This window comes from Podarcis bocagei (genome assembly GCF_964188305.1).
Source record: "Podarcis bocagei genome assembly, chromosome: 7".
Lineage (NCBI taxonomy): Eukaryota > Metazoa > Chordata > Lepidosauria > Squamata > Lacertidae > Podarcis > Podarcis bocagei.
In genome coordinates this window covers 18,586,567-18,608,210 of record NC_138132.1, presented here as the reverse complement: position 1 = coordinate 18,608,210, position 21,644 = coordinate 18,586,567, and the positions used below count along the sequence as shown (strand labels likewise).

The window sequence follows — 21,644 nt, the reverse complement described above, 5'->3', positions numbered from 1 at the left end:
TAATATACAAACCTGAATTATATTTCAGGAAATTGCATGCAAAGGTGTATATTTTAGGATAGATTTGCTGGTGAATTTTTTTAGTGAGATTTTAAAATAAATAAATCACAAACTGATACAGAAATTATAAACTGATACGGAAATCTGAATTTAGGACTGGGAAAAGGAGAATCCAAAACTGACAGAATGTCTATCCCGAGTAGTATGCTGCTCCACAAGTCAGGGCCATGTCACCTACCTGAGGAAGAGAAGGGATTCTCCCTTCTACCTCTTCATTAAGTTTAGGCCCACAAATAGAGATGCTGGGGTTCTGTATTAAGAAGATTAGAAGAGGCTGCTGGATCAGATCAACAGCCCATCTAGTCCAGCATCCGGTTCTCACAGTGAACACCCAGATGTCTCTGGGAACTCCAAAAGTAGGATCTGAGTACCGGAGCATTCCGCTCACTTCTGATTCTCAGCAACTGGCCTTTGAAACATGCTGCCTCCAACATTTCTTCTCAGATTACAGGTAGGTAGCCATGTTGGTCTGCCATAGTCGAAACAAAATAAAAAAATTCCTTCCAGTAGCACCTTAGAGACCAACTAAGTTTGTTATTGGTATGACCTTTCGTGAGCATGCACACTTCTTCAGATGCATGCACACCAAAGCTCATACGAATAACAAACTTAGTTGGGCTCTAAGGTGCTACTGGAAGGAATTTTTATTTATTTATTTTTGTCTTCTCAGAGTTCTCATTAGTAAAGTTGTGGCCTTTAACACGGTCTTCCATCTTCCTTCCAGGTATGGGGACAATATTTAATTGCAGAAAATGTTTCATATACAATTTATTTTATTTAAGGTTTCTAACTTGCTAGGTAAAAAAGCCAAACACTCCCAAATGCAGACACACCAGACTTTAACATACAAGGAAACAACCAAGCCATTAAAAAACACTAAGTTCAACACAATAAATAGTATTCAACATATGGATTTACTTAATGCAGGCCACATGTGCCCAAGATTGAGAGGGCCCAGTGTGCGTTGCACACTCAGTGTGCATTGCATGTGGTGCATTGCATGTGGTGCATTGCATGCACAAAGCCACATCAGGGGTAGGAGGCCAAACGCGGAACCCAGCATGGTGTGCCTTCAATGGCCAGCAGCTCCTCCTTTCTCACACTCAGAAGGAGCTGGCCACTGAAGCTGCACCACATTTGGGTCCTTGCGCTGCCTCCTCCACCCACTTGACATTGAGGGTCCCCAGCTCCTCCCAACAGATATTAGGGGACCCAAATACACCTTGGTCCCATAGAACTGACACTTAATGCAGGCTAACCTCTCCCCCAGGTTTCTTTGCTTTTTGGAAGGGGGGGGGTCTGATTCAGCTCTCAAGCATTTTTTTTCTGCCCACTACAAGACACTACTGATTTGGATGGTGGTAGCAGATAAGAGAAAAATAAATAAAGTAGACACAGAGCTAGAGCCTTAGTGGGGAAACAAATTGTTCCTTTCATGATTGATCATTTGAAGAGTGGAGTTGGAGTGATAATCCCGTCCTTAGCACAAAATAGCTGGGGGGCAGAGCTGTCTGTCTCTTGTGTGTGCCAAGACGAATCAGTTGTCCTCAGCCAACTGACCAAAAATGACCTGAACTGCTCTTGTGCTTTTAAAGGTAGGAGTTTGATTTGGAGAAATCAGCCTGTTTACGATTTCACAGAGAGGACTTGACACTAATGCCAATAAAGGTAAGGCTGGGGAGAAGGGGATGGAAACAAACTGGAAACCCTGAATGTTTTGGACAGTTATCGGGTGCATACAGGGAAATTAGATAACTCAATTGACATAGCTGGTGATCCATACAAATGTGCCATGTATTCCAGGTAATCCCTCTGAAATAAGTAGAAAGGTTTCTCTGAAGGCAGAATGTCTGGAAGCATCTGGCTGATGTGATCTCATAGTTGATAACTGCAGAGACAAATGGACAAACAATCTGGAAGATCAAAGGAGTTTGAGAATGTTGGGGCAATAATTACTCTTTCAAAATGCAAGCTTGGAATGCTTGAATTCATTGTTTCAAAGTCAAATTCTGCTTGGGGCTATTAGAAACTTTTGAAGGTGCGTAAAGGTTCATTTCAGCTGGCATGTTTTAGAGTCACATGTCTTGTTATGTGCAGGGAACATCTTTCAGTATGTTCTCAGTGCTCAGATATCCCTGACCTCTGCCGGCTGGTACAAAAAGTAGAATCCCTGGCTTGTGCCAATTCACTTGGGAGATTTGCAACAGTTTGACCAGCTCCTGCATCTTCTTCACCACCACCACCATCTCCAGGAACTTTACAGCAAGGAGAGCAGCAGGCTGACACCATGGTCCAGAGACTCTTGGACATACCAACCCAGCAACTAGAAAAAGTCCGCCGTATGTCAGTAGAGGAGAAGACAAAGAGAACCGGGTCCAAAGTGGTGTTGAGGGCACTGAGGAGGAAAGCATCCACTCTCCAGGAAGGGCTTTCCTTCTGAATGAAGCCAACAATATGGGATGTATTGTAGGGAGCGAAGCAGATGGTGAAATTGAGCAGAGTCACCAGAGCCAGGCCCATGGCTCGTTTCTTTTTATGGGATGGGATGTTGGGCAGGGAGGCCAGGATGCGGATAACATTGATATAGCAAAACAGGGTGATGGCGAAAGGTAGCCAGAAGAGGAGAAGGCTGATTTCCAGCCGGACAGGAAGGAGGATTTGGAGCTGGCTGGAGGAGAACTTCTCATAGCATGAGAAGTTTTTGTCAGAAGGCAGCATGGTGGTGTTGCGGTTTTGGACAATGTAGACAATACTGCAGTGGGAATAGGCCAACAACCAGAAGAAGAGGCTGGCCGCTATTGCATAAATTGGCCTGCGATTCAACTTGTACTTGACAGGGTAGAGGACACACAGGTAGCGCTCCACGCTGACCCCCATCAGAAAAAGGGTGCTGATGTAGATGCTGCTGTAGAAACAGAAGTTGGTGAGGGGGCAAAGGAAGACAGGGAGATGCCAAGTCATGTCCCAGGTGGCTTCCGCCATCTTGAAGGGAAGGAAAAGCAAAAGGGTGATATCAGACACGGTCAAGTTGAGCAGGAGGATGTCTATAGGGACAGGCTTCTGAGACACTTTTCTGAAGAACGTGTAGCAGGCCAGGAGATTGGAAGGGAGACCAGTCAGAAAGGTGAAGATGTAGAAAGCAAGGACCACACCCTTATGTGCCATCTTCTCGGAGTCTGTAACAAAAGGGAGAGATCGTAAGTCCCTACCAGGTACTGTATGCCAGTGTGAGCAGAGGAGGCTGGTCAATTAAGGTGAATGGGTTATTGCACCACCAGTCTTGGTCTGCCCACAGCCACCTTAATCATGTAGTGCTTTATATCCTGCCCATCAAGTTTGATTTAGGAATGGAAGTTGGCACACAAAATTGTTGTTTTCAAATTAAGAAGTAAGCTGAAGGATTTAAGTTGTCTTTGATTAACTTTCACAATCGAACATCAAACCTGAATCTTATAAATGTCTGATGTATTTGAATTTGAGTTCCTAATACTGCCGAATTTCAGATATGTGCCAAATGTAATCTGAGAACTACCTTGCATGATACGAATGGAAGCTAGCGCTTAGAAAAACAAATGGAGGAGATGGAAATAGAGGTCTGTTAATCATGAGCAGTATCTAGGACCTCCAATATCCATGGCACCATACATATTTTGAATACTAGTTGCCGTGTATAGTGGCATCATGGAACTATTCTCTGCTTGTCCTCTGTGAGAAATAAGATGTTAAATAAGACAAATCTTTGGTCTATCCCAGCATGTGTCTTCTCAGGTTCTTCCTTCATTTGACAGCATCGTTCAGAAAAGGTATAAATCCTGCCCAACAAGTTCTGGGCAGTTTCTCTTTTTTTAAAAACTTTCAGGTTTTCAGAAGTATAAGCTAATTCCCATTAAAGAACTTGATTGTGACTCCTTAGTTTACAGCAAGAGTACCCAACGTGGTGATCTACAGAGCCTGCTGGACTGCTATATACCCATCAATCCCAGCCAACATGGCAAATGATCTGAACAAGATAAGATGAGGCTGCTGAATCAAGCCAGTGGGCCAGCATTATATTCTCACAGTGGCCAAGAGACGATGGGATTTGTAGTCCAATGACATCCATCCATAGTATGTATTTTGTGAATAATTTTAAAAGAGGTATACCCAATACTGGCTGCATTAAAGAAAGGAAGGAAACACTTACCTATGTTGTCACTCAGGAACCCCTCTGTCTGATTGCCAAGGAAACAATAAAGTACTTTCCAGAGATAATCCAGTGATCAGTCTGAAGCCTGTATTGCAAAACCAAAGAGACTAGATTTTTACATTCACTGAAACATCTGTCCAGGGGAAGAAAGTCTGTGGTATTTTGGAGGATATGGAGAATCAACCTACCGTATTTTTCGCCCCATAAGACGCACTTTTTCCCCTCCAAAAATGAAGGGGAAATCGGGGTGCGTCTTATGGGGCGAATGCCTGCAAGCCTCGCGCGCCCGGCAGGAGGTCCGACCGGGTGCGCGAGGCTTGGGGCGGCAGCCTGTCGCCCGAAGCATGGGGAGCCCTCTGGAGGGCTCCCCCTGCTTCGGGCGAGTGTCTGCAAGCCTCGCGCACCCGGCAGGAGGTCCCACCGGGTGCGCGAGGCTTGGGGCGGCAGCGGACTGCTTGCGCGCACCGAGAAGCTTGGGGCGGGCTGAGCTCAGCCCGCCCCAAGCTTCTAGGTGCGCGCAAGCAGTCCGCTGCCGCCCCAAGCCTCGCGCACCCAGCGGGACCTCCTGCCGGGTGCGGGAGGCTTGGGGCGGCAGCGGACTGCTTGCCGGCATGCAGAAGCTTGGGGCGTGCTGAGCTCAGCACGCCCCAAGCTTCTAGGTGCGCGCAAGCAGTCCGCTGCCGCCCCAAGCCTCGCGCACCCAGCGGGACCTCCTGCCGGGTGCGGGAGGCTTGGGGCGGCAGCGGACTGCTTGCCGGCATGCAGAAGCTTGGGGCGTGCTGAGCTCAGCACGCCCCAAGCTTCTAGGTGCGCGCAAGCAGTCCGCTGCCGCCCCAAGCCTTGCGCACCCAGCGGGACCTCCTGCCGGGTGCGGGAGGCTTGGGGCGGCAGCGGACTGCTTGCTGGCATGCAGAAGCTTGGGGCGTGCTGAGCTCAGCACGCCCCAAGCTTCTAGGTGCGCGCAAGCAGTCCGCTGCCGCCCCAAAACTTGCGCACCCGGCGGGACCTCCTGCCGGGTGCGGGAGGCTTGGGGCGGCAGCGGACTGCTTGCCGGCATGCAGAAGCTTGGGGCGTGCTGAGCTCAGCACGCCCCAAGCTTCTAGGTGCGCGCAAGCAGTCCGCTGCCGCCCCAAGCCTTGCGCACCCAGCGGGACCTCATGCCGGGTGCGGGAGGCTTGGGGCGGCAGCGGACTGCTTGCCGGCACGCAGAAGCTTGGGGCGCGCTGACCTCAGCTTGCCCCAAGCTTCTGGATTAGCGCAGCGCACCTGGGGGGGAAATAATTTTTTTCCCTTTATTTCCCCCCCTAAAATCTAGGTGCGTCTTATGGGCCGGTGCGTCTTATGGGGCGAAAAATACGGTACTCCTTAAAGTTGATAAAGAAAAAACCCCTCAGTAGCCAGCAATTTCCGGCTAGATGGTGGCCAGAGAGTTTGTTTTGAGCTCTGTGGTTTGTTTTCGCTTGATTAATGTTTCTTTTTTTGGTGGTGCAATTTGCTCATCAGTGCTAACTTCTGTATATGGGTAATGGGCATATTCGAGTCATATTCTTTTTTGCACACTCCAAAGTTTTTACTGTATTAATTGCACAGTCGTGCAGCGTATTTTGAGTCTTTAGGAGTTTGCAGTTCTGAAATCAATATAATATGAGACTCTGAGGAGTACAATATATCCAAGAGGATTTTCCATCATCATAATTACTGCTCTGGATTACCCCAAGAATGAGCAAAGCACATGAACCCTGGTTAAAAGAGGTAAGGGCTATTTTTATTAACCGTGACCCCCGCTAATTGATTTACAAACCTCGATTAGCGGTTTATTGCTGCCCGGCACGCTTCCACTCCAGCTCTTCTTCGTCACGGTTCAGCAGAGCTTCGCACAGCGTTGTAAACTGTCACCTGCTGGATTCAGCTCCCAGACAAACACACAGAGTCCCGTTTGTCTCTATACAGCTTTTATTTCCAACATTTCTCAGGTATTTCCAGGGCTAGTTGCAGCCATCACTGCCCTGCGTCTGTTCCCCACAGCTCACATAGTGGGACTGACAAACTTTGCCCGAAGCTCCTCCCCAGCTTCTAAAATTGACGTCAGAATGGTGAGGCATCATGGGAACAGCTTAACCTCTTAAGTTCCAGCTCTAACACCCCCCCTTGCATCACATTCTGACCACACCTTTTTGAGTTCAACACCTTCCCCTTTGCCTTGTGCCCCTTCCCGGCATCTTTCCCAGGCACCTGTTGAACCCCTTCAACACTCCCAGAATCACACTGTGCGACACTTTTCCACGCACCTGTGACCTGATACCCTACTGACCCATTAGGGCCAGCAGTTGTGTCTTCTCCGTCAGACGTTTCCCCCTCTGACTTGACAATCCTTCCGTGAGCTTTCTCCATTACCGGAGATGAAGCCTCACACCTGGACACTCCTTTCATAACCCTTGGAGATGCCCAAACCTGCCCTGAACCCTGACCCTGGACCTGGTCCTCATCACCGGGATCTGATCCCTGATTCTGGACCTTATCCCTTTCACTGGGTTCAGCCACAGCCTCCCTTCTCCCTTGAGAAGACTTTGCACCCGTCACCTCGTGACGTATTCCCTTTTCCTTGAAAAATTCCTCCAGAGCAGACCCAGTAAACTGTGACCCTCGGTCGCTCTTGAACCCTTGCACCCTGGTGGAGAACCTTAGTTCCACCTCCGCAACCCAATCCTGGATCAGTTGCGCCACCTCCCCCTGTGATTTGAGAGAGAACCACCAGCCAACCTGGCTGTGGTTACCTGTCAGCGACAGCACATACCTGGCCCCACCCAGACTCTCAGACCTCTTGGGTCCTGACAGATCTGTGAGAACCAGCCCAAAGGGCTCTTTGGTTACCCTCCCAAACCCGGGAAAACCAAGCACCTTTGCACCCTTGCATGTCCTGCACCCTTGGGACCTCCCACATTGTGTGATTTTACACCCTTTTGTGCACCTGTGCAACTTTTGCACATGACTGGGAACCTTAGCACACTGCACCTGTGCTTTTCCAGCATTCCCACCACCCTCCATAGGTGACTCCAGAACAAAGACATTGTTCTCCCTCTGCATGTTGACCCGTTGTCTCCCTCCTCTGAAAATGGAACAGGTGTCATTTTCAAAACGAGCATTGTATCCCTGCTTCATTAGAGCTGATACATATAAAAGACAACACTTCAGTCCCGGCACAACGTAGAACTTTTGCTCCTCCTGTGAAGTAGAGAAAAACACGTTAGCCGTCACACCACAGACTGATTTTTGTGTGCTCCGTCTGTGAATAAAACAATTGTCCCTGTCAAAACAGCCCTGCATTTCCGCAGCTTCCCAGCAGATGTCTCTGGAATCAAGTTGCAATTAGCAGCAGAGCCAATAACAACACTCTGCTCTGGCCTTGTCCCACGAGTCTCTTGCTGGCACCTGGCACGTTCACCAGTCTCAGTCTCACGCCTGGTTGTTTTTCCAGACCAGTTGCCATGGAAACCCGACTGGTTCCCATGAGAATTCAACAGTTTGACCTTGGCAACATCCTGTCTTGTCTCTCTGCTCCGGTGGGGGCAAATGTCCCGGTGCTTTGCACACGTAGCAACGACGAACTCCAGTGGAAAAACACTGCCTGGGACTCCTCCCAGCTGGCCTGGCCCTCCTTCTCCTTCTTCCGGAAAAGCACCTCTTGCCAGATCCGCCCCCCCCTGAACTGCCGCTTCATCCCAGCAGGTTCAGTGGAAAACTTTTCAAACTTGCCTTTGGAACTTTCCGCCCCCCCCCTTCTTGCTCACTAGCACTCCTTGAGGCTAAAGCATCAGGAACAGGGGCTCCAGCCATCTTTAGGCTTTTGTATTCCTTCCCCAGGGCTCTGGCCTCCTGCTGAAGCTCCACAGCAAACACAGCAGCACATCCCCAGCCGCCCATGCTCAACTTCTTAGAGTGAGCCGATCAAACGCAATGTCCTCCAAGACCTGGCTGCCTGCCATTGTCTTCCGTTCCTCAAGCTTTTCAAACGTAGCTTGAATTACTTCCTGGCCATCTGCCAACTTCCCCCGGGGCCCAGCGTACTCACGTAAACAACCAGCCGCTCTTCAGCTCCCGGTCTAGCAGATCAGCTCCCCTGCCTCTTTGAACTTTAGGCAGAACTCCAAGCTGGTTTCAGCATCGTCGCAGCTTGCCTTTAACCGTTAGGCACATTTCCAAGCTCTCTGTAGCCTTTCTGCACAGCGGCTTCAGCTTGCTTGCCTGCTTGCCTCAGACTCCGTTCTCCAAAGGCGCCCCCAAGCTGTACTCACAAGACTTCCAGCTCCCCTGGCGTGGAGAAACGCTGCTGTTCTCAGCTCTTTGGCAGTTCTCAGCAACACAGGCACTTCTCTGCGTCTTGCAGCCAGCTGCTTTCAAACTCCGCAGCTGCTCCTTTGCCTCTTAACACCAGGCAAAAAGTCCTTCCGCCTCCTGCCGGCCCCCTGCTCGACACCGCAGATCAAGGCTCCCGACAGTTTTACAAGCGGTGATGACCCATAACCTGTCCTATTTTTATTAGCCGTGACCCCCGCTAATTGATTTACAAACCTCGATTAGCGGTTTATTGCTGCCCGGCACGCTTCCACTCCAGCTCTTCTTCGTCACGGTTCAGCAGAGCTTCGCACAGCGTTGTAAACTGTCACCTGCTGGATTCAGCTCCCAGACAAACACACAGAGTCCCGTTTGTCTCTATACAGCTTTTATTTCCAACATTTCTCAGGTATTTCCAGGGCTAGTTGCAGCCATCACTGCCCTGCGTCTGTTCCCCACAGCTCACATAGTGGGACTGACAAACTTTGCCCGAAGCTCCTCCCCAGCTTCTAAAATTGACGTCAGAATGGTGAGGCATCATGGGAACAGCTTAACCTCTTAAGTTCCAGCTCTAACAGGATCACTCCACCCTACCATGAAGTAAGAGGACAGTTTACATTCTACTCAGATCCAAATCAGTCAATGTCAAGAATAGATCAGATTTGGGTCTCAAATGAACTAACTCCAAGAATTCTTCATATTGAAATTCAGCCTAGAGTAATTTCGGATCACAGCCCAATAAAATTGGAGATTAAAGGTTATTAAGAAAGATCATTTAGATGGAGAATCAATGATTATCTCTTAGAGGATCAAAAAATCATACAAGATGCACAAAAGAAGTTGATGGACTATTTTACGGATAATTGTAATAAAGGCACAAAGATGAGTACAGTTTGGGATGCAAGTAAGGCGGTAATGAGAGGATACTTCATTCAGCAGAACGCAATTAAAAATAAGTATAGAGAGAAAGGAAAGAAGGAAATCTTAGAAAAAATAATGGAGAACGAACAAAAACTAATCAAGAAACCCAATAATTTAAAAATAAAACAAAATATTAAAGTTCTGCAAATGCAGTTTGCTATGATAATAAACAAAGAGGTGGAATGGAACATCAAAAAGTTAAGACAAAAGAATTTTGAGTTTGCTAACAAGTCGGGTAAATGGCTTGTGTGGCAAATTAAGAAAAGAAAGGAACAAAACACAATTAGTAAAATTACTGTGGATGGAGAAGATATAGAAAATCCGAAAGGTATCAGGAAAGGATTCTTGGACTTTTACAGTCATTTGTATAGAAATAGAGAAAAGAATAACACGAAGAAAATAGAAAGATATTTAAAAGACAAAAAGGTGCAGAAGATCCCGACAGAAAAGAAAGACAGACTGAACGCCCCAATTGAGAATGAGGAAATAATAGAGGTCATAAAAGAATTTTAAAAAGGGGAAAGCTCTGGCTCTGACGCAACGAAACACCAACAGCAGAGCAGCGCACGGAAACACTGTTTACCTTCCCGCCGGAGCGGTACCTATTAATCTACTTGCACTTTTTGGGGTCTTTTCGAACTGCTAGGTTGGCAGGAGCTGGGACCAAGCAATGGGAGCTCACCCCGTCACGGGGATTTCAACCGCCAACCTTTTGACCGGCAAGCCCAAAGCTCAGTGGTTTAGACCACAGCGCCACCCGCTGTCAATAAATGCATATCTCCATCTCTTCCTGCCCGCAATTTGGACTGGTCTATTGACTACAGGTGTATAGCACAAGAGGCTAATTGGGAAGAATATGCCATTAGCTTGCTTATGGAGATGGCATTGACTGAAACAGCACCTGCTGCTGGTAGGATGAAATGGGTGGTATGAGGGAAGCTAGTGGGTGATTTCGTGTTAAAGCAGGTGAATGAGCAGGTGAAGTGCCATATTAAATCAGAGAATTAGGTTCCCCTATCTAGAGTGGAGCAGGGGGAGGAAAAAGACATTAACTCACAATTTCAATTGGCCAAAGATATCTTGGAAAATATGAAGCTGATAAAATAATTTCTTTATGAGTGTCATAAACTGCTACCAGGGCTGGATTTAGGTTTGATGAGGCCCTAAGCTACTGAAGGCAATGGGGCTCTTTATATGTTCAGCTATCCTTTGTCAACAACAAATTGTCATTTTGTGTGTGTGTTGAATATATGCTATATGGTAATTTATGGACCTAATAGGTATCTAAAGCCATTTGCACATGCAAAATATAGGCACCCTGTATATAGAAATGAGCAAACCAGTGATATTTTAGGGAGCTGGCTAGCAGGTGGGGCCCATTACTTACATCATAGGAGCCTACACAACACAAAAGACTGTTGCTGTATGTAGGTTTTATTTTATTTGTTTTTTATCTTATATTTTGGAAATGTACATCCAGCCCCCTTTAATTTATTTGGGGGCCCCCAAGAGAGTGGGCCCCTAAGCTATAGCTTGTGTAGCTTATATGTAAATCTGACACCGACTGCTACCCACATTAATTGAACTGCATAAGAAAACTAGGAATGACAGTGGGCTAGTGGATATAGGAACTCAAAGGTCCCCATGTGGGTGAACTCCCACCTAAAAAGGAAAGCATTTATAGGGGAAAATAATGTGACAATTAAGGTAAAAAAGAGCAACAACATTAAGAACTTAATTAAGGCCAAAAGAACACCACATAGGAAGAATTATTATTATAACATATTCAGCCTTGTTGTTGGTACCCGTCTGTCTTGAGATACATGGAGTGTTCCTCCGGGGGGGGGGTGAAGTCAAAATGCTGTGTTAGCAGCCCAGAGTGGTCTCCCAGGGCACAAGCCTGGTCAGTTCTCTGCCTCATTTTCTTTATAATTGTGGGATTGATCTCACCTTATTGTTGCAAGGTGCCCAAGGATGCTACATGTGTATGTGCCTTTATTTCTATTAAGCATCTTCCCAGTGCTCTGCAATCTTCCTGGCTGCCCGCCCTCCCCGATCTGAAAAACAGCAACACACACCATGGAAGGAACTACCTCATGGTGGGTTTCAACTGAGAGTGGGTAGGATGGCTACCAAGTTCCAGAGACTGGTGCACTCACTGATCTTGTCTTTAAGGGGAGTTATTCCTTTTAACTTTTACAAAAACTTTCAGCAGTGATTTTGTTAAGGGTAATATATATATCTATATAAAAATAACACTGGGCAGCTGTCAGGTGCATAGTACTTGGCTTCCTAGTTTCCTGAGTTTACAGAAAAGCCCAAGTTTTCAGGGTTTTCAGGAAGTGTGGGCACTTGGGAAGGACACAGAATTCAGACCACTAGAGATACTGTTTTTGTAAAATGAAATAAAAGACTCTCAATCCCTTTCAAAAGTAAGGTGAGCTCCACCTATGACAATTTCACTGAAATGTTTTCTCCTATTTGCTTACAGATGCTCAGGTTACAGACTCCACTAACCCAGAAATAGTACCTCAGGTTAAGAACTTTGCTTCAGGATGAGAACAGAAATCGCGCTGTGGCAGCGGGAGGCCTCATTAGCTAAAGTGGTACCTCAGGTTAAGAACAGTTTCAGGTTAAGAACGGACCTCCAGAACTAATTAAGTTCTTAACCTGAGGTACATTTCTTCCCTCACCCCTTTAGTGTTGCAGAATAGTTGAAAACATAAACACACACTTTTTATTTTTTATTTTTTTACAGCATAGCACAAGTGATATCTTATGATCTGATACCTAGACCATAGTTTATAAACATTACACACTCTGAGTTTCTGTAGATTTGATAAAACATGTTAGCTTTTGCCTGGGTTGGATCTACCAGACTCAGAGCAGCCTGTTCCTCAGAGTGAAGTTCCTACCATTCCCTTTTCTTGGACCATAACTGAGAAATCCTGACTTGTGATCCTTGCAAATGGTTTTCTTCAAAGCCAGTGTCTGTATTTCTGACCCTGTTTGTCCTAGGTACTAGGAAGCACTGTGATTGGTTACTATCTTCAGAAAGGCATAGGATGGGACGTGGTGCATCATTATATGAAAAAGTGGCACTTAGACATATTACATTGCTCCTGTTATACCTGATGTTGTTCCAGCTATGCTCCTGCTCAGCCGTGATCTAATGCCCTGCCAGTATCAGCAAATACATCCCTACTTCAATAAGTAATGATCACCTGGGGTGCTTGTGTCCCTTCAAGTCATATATATTTTATTAGCCCACCAATGAAATTGGCTCATTTTAATTTTGGCCTGGCCTGCAGACCCCATAGACCCATCAAGCCAATCACAACCATGGACAGTGACCTACCAGATCTTTGATAAATGTCACTGTTTCTGCAGTTGTAGACAGGTATGAGAAAAAGGAGATTTATTGAGTCTGCGGTGGACCACATTGCAGGGATGGCGGGCAGCACTTAAATTAATTGATCCTTCCTGACATGTGGAACTACCTGTTGTTGATTAGATCCAGAAAGTTTTCAGAAGGCTGAGGAAATGGGAAATCTAATAAAAACCCAAGTGTTTGCACTATAAGAGAGTCTGCAAATTCGATCGTTCCTGTACTGGAGTGGTGTTTCCAAACGATGGATGTATATCAGACATCTTCTGTGTTGCAAGCCTTCAGCTTCAAGAGCTTCATCTTGACCTTCATCTAAACCCAGGCATAGATGAGATAGAGAGGTTGCAGATCCTCTTTATCTCTTTGAGAGCCGAGTTCTGACATAGGTCACAGGGAAAGATGCATTAGTAAGAAGGATGTGGAACTGTGGTCTAAAGAAACCTGGGACTTCGGGGAAACTTATCATGATTTCTGAAATCAGTCATGGTGGACAAATGTCTGTAAAATGTAATGTGTTCACTGCTGCCGACCCCACCCCCAGGGGCCTACTCCAAAGTGTTGAATTGTTTGCCAGAGGACCCCAAAATACTTGGATTGCTCTTCTGCGTTCCCCCCTTCCTTTTTTATTTCCCCCCTCACCCATGTTGTCCTCTATCATATACACTCCAGTGTTGTGGTGGTGGTGGTTAACTATTACTCCTTCAATGTATTTATTTTAATACACCTCTATTAACTTTCTAATTTGTGTGTGTATTTCCTTATGCAAACGTAAGTTAAAATCAGCATTTCCAAGTGTGATCAGGAGGAAGTTGATGTTCAAGAGAGGAAATAAATTTGACAAGCAAACTGGCATGGAAAGAGGTCATTTGAAGTTGCAAAGTATGAAAAACCACAGGCAAGGGTTGGTCTTGAGGCAGCTGCCTCAGATGACAAATTCTGGGTGGTAGGGAGCTGTGCCAAAGTGTTGGTGGAGAGAGCTGAGTGCCATATATGGCCTGCTCTAAGTTACCCTTTCACCCCCAGATGTTGTGGAAGACTCTGCCTGTCGCCAGTCTTGAGGTAAGCTCCAAACGCCAGACCAACTGCCTTCTGTACATGGATTTGGAAGGAGGCAGCAAAGCGCGTGGGGCTTGTCCTGCCACCCACTTACACGATCATATCTTTGATGCTAGTGAAGATGATCTGGACCACTGCAACCTCCCAAGGTCTCAGATTTCAAATGTCAAGATTTCTGGTTAAAGTTCCCATTTAGGAAAGATCTGACCCATCTGGAAGATTTGTATCTGTGCCGTTCTGTTCTTTATACTCTTGCAGCTCTGGGCAATGTAGGATGGCTTCTGTGTAGCCTCGTAGTCCTGCGTGAAGCACTTGTACTTGCTGGGGGCTCAAGGCTTTGATCTCACAGGCCCTTGCAGTTTGGACAAAGGAGGCTTCCATAGGGATGGCAGCCCCTGCCAGTTCACCAGATGTCGATATACCACCTTCTCCTGCTTCTTTGTCGGGCTCTCCAGCAGTCCTGCAGCAAGGCAAAGACCACCAGGATGCAAGAGTCAGCAGCTTGCAGTGCGTTGCCTGCCAGCAGTGAGCAAAGGTTTGTTGGATGGCAGTGGAGGAGAAGTAGAAGATGACAGGGTCCAAAGTGCTGTTGAAAGAGCTGAGGAGGAAGCCATACAACCTCCATTCAGGGCTCCAGAACTGAATGTAGCCCACGAGGTGAGAGATGTTAAAGGGCCCAAAGCAAACAGCAAAATTGAGCAGAGTGGCCACTGCCAGGCCCACAGCCCGTTTCCTCCTCTGGGGTTTGATGTGGGGCAAGGAGGTCAGGATGCGAATGACCCTAATGTAGCAGAAAAGGGTGATGATGAAAGGGAGGAAGAAGAGGAGAATGCAGAGTTGCAGTCGGACAGGGAGGAGGATTTTAAGCTGGCCATTGGAGAATGACTCATAACACGTGGAGTTGTGAGACATGGGTTGGGCCTCGGGGTGGTATTGGACAGTGTAGATGATGCTGCAGTGGAAACAAGCCAGAAACCAGAAGAAGAGACTGGCCACTATTACATAGGTCGGTCTACGTTCCGACTTGAACTTGATGGGGTAGGCAATGCACAGGTAGCGCTCTATGCTGACCCCTGTAAGGAAGAGGGTGCTGCTGTAAATGCTGCTGTAGAAACAGAAGTTGGTGAGGGGGCAAAGGAAGGCAGGGAGAGGCCAGGGGACATCTGAAGAGGCCTCTGCCATCTTGAAGGGCAAAATCAGCAGAAGAATAAGATCAGAGATGGTCAAGTTGAGCAAGAAGACATCCATGGGGGTTGCCTTCTGGCGCACTTTCCTGAAGAAGGCGTAGCCAGCCAGCAGGTTGGAAGGGAGGCCAGTCAGGAAGGTGACGATGTAGATGGCAAGGATAAGAGGCTTTGTGTCCATTCTGCTGTAAAAGGAAGGATATTAAAATATCAGGAAGCCTGATTCCTATCCCTCAAAGAAATCACCAGGGGGCAGAATATGCTTGCAGCCTCTCTTGGTGTCACTCAGAGGCTGAGGTCATTTCTTCCAGCATGTTCTGAGTCAGAATAATTTCTATAGCATCAGTCCTTAGACATAGCAGCACAGCGAGAAAGAGCAAAATATAAACTAGAAAACAAAATGTAGATGAACTTGCATGAAAACATCACTATTTACCATTTGAAATTTATCCTTAGTAAAATTAGGATTAGTAAAATTAAAACATATGCACCTCTAAACACTGTTATGTACACCATTTAGAAATGCTAATGATTGAGCAGTATATGAATACCTCAAATAAACATAAAGTAAACAACAATAATCATTGTGAAACTTTTCATTTCTCCCTCTCGCATCTCTTCTCTAGTTAGGAGAATTAGAGTGCTTTAAATGTATGAGATAGACGCGACCTCTTTCTGCACTCTGTCCTTCCAGAGACATGGAGATGGCAATATATCTCTATCTTGAGTTGGTAACGACTGTAAAATTTGACTTGTATCCAGAATTCTAGGAAGCCAATGGATCTGTTTTGGAGCACCATGGTATCTTTGAGTCCTGCCTCCTCCCCATTCACTATACAGTTGTCCCTCAGCTCCCGAACTCCTTGGGATTCGAATGTTCCGGCTCCAAAACAATCAAAAACTGGAAGTGAGTGTTCCGGTTTTTGAATGTTCTTTTGGAAGCTGAACATCTGACGGGGCTTCTGCGCCTTCAAATTGGCTGCAGGAAGTTTTAAATACTTCTCCAAAATTATTGTGTTTGGAGGGTGCCATTCTTAGCCCTGAGATAGTGCCAAACACAGAAACCTGAGAGGATGAATCAGAGGACAAAGACCTAGAGGAGCAGGCAGAGACCCCTGAATCCAATATCAAGGATCCCCTTGCGAAGCACTCTAGGCTGACACTTGATGAAGAACTGGAACCTTCAGAGAAGGAGTGAAGACACCACCATCAGTTTACTGCAAGAGTACCCAATATAGTGCTCTACAGAGCCTGCTGGACTGCTATATACCCATCAATCCCAGCCAACATGGCAAATGATCTGAACAAGATAAGATGAGGCTGCTGAATCAAGCCAGTGGGCCAGCATTATATTCTCACATTGGCCAAGAGATGATGGGATTTGTAGTCCAATGACATCCCTCCAGGGTACCTCGGGTTAAGAACTTAATTCGTTCTGGAGGTCCGTTCTTAACCTGAAACTTTTCTTAACCTGAGGTACCAGTTTAGCTAATGGGGCCTCCCGCTGCTGCTGCGCCACCGGCCCGTGATTACTGTTCTCATCCTGAGGAAAAGTTCTTAACCCGAGGTACGATTTCTGGGTTAGTGGAGTTTGTAACCTGAAGGGTCTCTAACCTGAAGCATCTGTAACCCAAGGTACCACTGTATTTTGTGAATAATTTCTGGTTGCGTTAAAGAAAGGAAGGAAACACTTACACCTGCGTTGCCACTCAGGAACCCCTGTCTGTTCGCCAAGATGATGCTCTGCTCTTTCCAGAGATAATCCAGTGAACAGTCTGAAGCCTGTATTGCAAAACCAAAGAGACTAGATTTTTACATTCACTGAAGCATCTGTCCAGGGGAAGAAAGTCTGTGGTATTTTGGAGGATATGGAGAATCAACCTACTCCTTAAAGTTGATAAAGAAAAAAACCCTCAGTAGCCAGCAATTTCCGGCTAGATGGTGGCCAGAGAGTTTGTTTTGAGCTCTGTGGTTTGTTTTAGATTGATTAATGTTTCTTTTTTTGGTGGTGCAATTTGCTCATCAGTGCTAACTGCTGTATATGGGTAATGGCCATATTCGACTCTCATTCTTTTTTGCAGACTCCAAAGTTTTTACTGTATTAATTGCAGCGTATTTTGAGTCTTTAGGAGTTTGCAGTTCTGAAATCAATATAATATGAGGCCCTGAGGAGTACAATATGTCCAAGAGGATTTTCCATCATCATAATGACTGCTCTGGATTACCCCAAGGATGAGCAAAGCACATGAACCCTGGTTAAAAGAGGTAAGGGATCACTCCACCAGCCGCGCTTTGGAAGTCGAATGTTTCAGAAGTCGAATGGAATTCTGGAACAGATTCTGTTTGACTTCTGAGATGCAACTGCAATGGGAGATCTAAAAACAGCTATAACATTTCTTTTCAAAGAAGTGAGTGGAATTTCCAGGCTTGGCAGTCCTCCAGAGTGGTTGAAGCCTTTACCATGCTGGAGTGATTAAAATAGGAATTATGAAGGGCTGGGTGGTGGTGTTTGTGTGGGGAATGGATTCCCAAGAAAGATTGGAGTGGAATAAATGCCCCTCCTGCCAGCAATGTTCCTATTTCCCCAAGGTCATTGGTGGTGTGTGGGATCAAGCTTCTCCCATAGATATTTTGGGTGAGGGTGGGTGGGGTGGAAATACAATTGATAGCTCTCCATTGACCTGCATAAGGAAAGGCACAAATCCATGTGGAAATCAAACAGTTTTTAATCCTTCTCCAAAATAATTGAGTTTGGAGGGTGCCATTCCTAGCCCTGTAAAGGTAAAGGTAAAGGTAAAGGGACCCCTGACCATTAGGTCCAGTGGTGACCGACTCTGGGGTTGCGGTGCTCATCTCACTTTATTGGCTGAGGGAGCTGGCATACAGTCATGTGGTCAGCATAACTAAGCTGCCTCTGGCGAACCAGAGCAGCGCACGGAAACGCTGTTTACCTTCCCGCCGGAGTGGGACCTATTTATCTACTTGCACTTTGACGTGCTTTCGAACTGCTAGGTTGGCAGGAGCAGGGACCGAGTAATGGGAGCTCACCCTGTCATGGGGATTCGAACCGCCGACCTTCTGATCGGCAAGTCCTAGGCTCAGTGGTTTAACCCACAGCGCCACCCTGAGGTGGTGCCAAACACAGAAACCTGAGAGGATGAATCAGAAGACAAGGACCTTGAGGAGCAGGCAGAGCCCCCTGAATCCAATATCAAGGATCTCCTTGAGGAGCCTTTTAGGCTGACACCTGATGGGCTCAGAGTTGTCAGTCCATTTGTGAGTAAGTGGTCTACTAATGAATAACCCATCCCTTATATTCCGTCACTGCCAGCAGTTGTGATTATTGTTTGCTGGCTGGAAACAACACATTTCTCTGGCTCCTTGTCAACCCACCTCTTTTGGTGTATCCCATGTGATATTAACCTTGGACTGTGTCTTGACTTTACTTCCAGATCATGTTTGGGACCTAGCCTGATTCTGTGTGCTTGGTCTTGGCTAGTTGAGACTACACTGCACTTAGAATCCTGCTTACTGAGACCCTAGTCCCTGAGGGTGATCACTGGAGACCAAACAGTGCCTTGAGAAAGTCCGCTCAGCTTTTCTGGTGGGTGGCATTGCGGCCAGGCATCTGGGCCCTGCAGTGTCTCTCCCTGATGATTTAGCTCTATAATTCAGCACCACCTCTGTGACAGTTCTACATTTTGCTGCAGCTGAATTGAAATAAATCACTGCCTTCAAAATGGAGAGGTCCAAATTCAAATGCTCTTTCAGTTCACTTTGCTCCATCCTTCTTAAATGTTTTGGGTTCAGGGACTTTTGCTAGTGAAATTATATCCACTCTTATTTTGAATCCAGAGTTGGTTACAGCATATGTATTAAAAAAGCATCATAATATAATCATAAAAATGCAAATAAAGCAATTCATAACAAAATAAGATTTTTAAAAATCCATAAAATAGCACAATCTTTAAAAATAATAGCACAACATCTCGTAACAAATCCCTAAATAACTGTAACTAAAGCAGCTGCAATCCATCTATTTGCCTCATTGGGTCTCTCTTCCTACAAAAACTCCCACCCAAAATGGTAAATCTTAACCAAACATAGCCTAAATTATAAAGAGATAATGCCAGGCATAACTCAGTAGGGACAAAGGTTTTGTTATTTGCATGCAGGTCTACTTCTACAGTCAAATTTCAAATGTCAAGTCTCTGCAAAATGCCCTTATAGCTCTATCTTGGAACCTGTTCAGGGGAAAAAAATCTTCCCTATGACATCTGAGCAAATACTTCTCGTCCATGAGGAATATCAATTAATTCCTTTTAAGATCTATTAATGAACCAAACTTGGTCTCTCTTTCTTTCTTTCTTTTACTATATGTCTTTTTTTTAAAGCAATACAAATCCCAGTAACAGTTTCAAATCTTACTTGTGTTCTTGTTGAGAAAAATACCACTTTGTTGAGAAGTCACAGCCTTCTGCAGTGACTTCTCCGGTGGCTGGTCTGTGCTCCCACCTGTGTAAGCAAGTGGATGGACATGCATGTAACCCCCATCTGGAAGCCTAAAACCTGCCTGGTACAGTTTTATGTGGTGTTTGGGAGCGGGCGTGGTGGAAGCAGATGTATTGGGCAACTGAGTTAACCAGTAGAAAAAGAAACCAGATTGTCTTTACAACGGAACCAATTTACGTAGAAATCACTTGGCAGAGTGGGAGGAACTGTATTTTGACCACAGTGGAAAAGTTCTGCATTTTTTTTTAAAGTGCCACCAGGCTCCATCTCCTTCTGAACTCAGTAGGGCTTTCATACAGACCCTCCTGGATATTAAGATTGTCAGACGTTTCAGCTAGCTACATTGCCCTGAGAAATTTAGAGTGGTGGTGGCAACGAGAGAGAGAATATTCTTTGTAGCAGCCCCCAGTGGCGTAGCGTGGGGGGTGCAGGGGGGGCTGGCCGCACCAGGCGCAACATCTGGGGGTTAGGGTTAGGGGGCGCAAATCCACGGGTTAGGGGGCGCAAATCCACGGGTTAGGGGGCGCAAATCCACGGGTTAGGGGGCGCAAATTACTTGCCTTGCCCCGGGTGCTGACAACCCACGCTACGCCACTGGCAGCCCCTAAGCTGTGGAATTCCCTCTCCAAAGAGGGGCATCCAACACCTTCATTATGTCATTTTCATTGGATGCAGAAGACAGTGGTAGAGCACCTGATTTGCTTGCAGAAGTCCTTTGTTCAATCTCTGGCATCTCCAGGTAGGGTTAGGGAAAAAATCCTACCCCAAACCATGGAGAAACTCTGCCAGTCTAGGTAGACAGTACTGAGCTACATGGACCAAAGATCTAACTCAACCCATCTCTCTATGCTCATGCCAGATGCTTGAGTTGTCTAGTTCAGGACCCACCCTATTATAATTTGTTTTGTCTTGATTTTTAATTTGTTTTATCCAGTACCACTCTTTTATTCCTTGGTCAGACCACACCTCAAGTACTGTGTCCAGTTTTGGACAATTTAAGAAGGATATTGACAAGCTGGAACATGTGTGGAGGAGGGCAACCAAGATGATCTGGAAGCCAAGCCTTATGAGAAATGGTTGAAGGTGCTGGGTATGTTTAGCCTGGAAAATAGGAGACTGAGAAGAGATATGATAGCCATCTTCAAATAGTATATCAAAGGCTGTTACATGGAAGATGGAGCAAGCTTGCTTTCTCCTGCTCTGGTGGCTAGGATCCGAACCAATGGCTTCAAGTTACAAGATAGGAGGTTTTGATGAAACATAAGCTGGCACTTTCTGACAGTAAGAGCAGTTTGACATTGGAACTGTCTCTCTCGGGAGGTTGTGAACTCTCCTTCCTTGGAGGTTTTTAAGCAGAGGTTGGATGGTCATCTGTCATGGACACTTTAGTTGAGATTCCTGCATTGCAGGTAGTTGGACTAGATGATACTTTAGGCTTCCCATAGGCATCTGGTTGGTTAGTTGGTTGGTCACTGTGGAAGAAAGACCAGGGATAGCCAATGGGGTGTCCACTAGATGCTGTAATAGTAATAGTGTAATAGTGCCACTGTGTTCTGCTCTGGTCAGACCTCACCTGGAGTACTGTGTCCAGTTCTGGGCACCACAGTTCAAGAAGGACACTGACAAACTGGAACGTGTCCAGAGGAGGGCAACCAAAATGGTAAAAGGCCTGGAAACGATGCCTTATGATGAACGGCTAAGGGAGCTGGGCATGTTTAGCCTGGAGAAGAGGAGGTTAAGGGGTGATATGATAGCCATGTTCAAATATATAAAAGGATGTCATATAGAGGAGGGAGAAAGGTTGTTTTCTGCTGCTCCAGAGAAGCGGACACGGAGCAATGGATCCAAACTACAAGAAAGAAGATTCCACCTAAACATTAGGAAGAACTTCCTGACAGCAAGAGCTGTTCGACAGTGGAATTTGCTGCCAAGGAGTGTGGTGGAGTCTCCTTCTTTGGAGGTCTTTAAGCAGAGGCTTGACAACCATATGTCAGGAGTGCTCTGA

At 46.2% G+C, this 21,644-nt stretch overlaps 2 pseudogenes across 3 annotated transcripts; both read right to left on the bottom strand.

Moving 5' to 3' along the window:
- Nucleotides 1-1,500: 1,500 nt before the first annotated feature.
- Nucleotides 1,501-19,668, bottom strand: LOC308592250 (free fatty acid receptor 2 pseudogene; annotated as a pseudogene). 2 transcript variants are annotated; one of them, XR_014013319.1, is made up of 4 exons: nucleotides 19,556-19,668; nucleotides 16,823-16,909; nucleotides 4,244-4,331; nucleotides 1,501-3,236 (listed from the first exon to the last, which is right to left on the bottom strand). The product of XR_014013319.1 is annotated as a free fatty acid receptor 2 pseudogene (transcript). The 2 variants fall into 2 exon arrangements; XR_014013320.1 differs by lacking the exon at nucleotides 19,556-19,668 and having other exon boundaries at nucleotides 16,823-16,910.
- On the bottom strand, nucleotides 14,136-15,308 carry LOC308591527 (free fatty acid receptor 2 pseudogene; annotated as a pseudogene). The gene has a single exon. The product of its transcript is annotated as a free fatty acid receptor 2 pseudogene (transcript).
- Nucleotides 19,669-21,644: the final 1,976 nt, after the last annotated feature.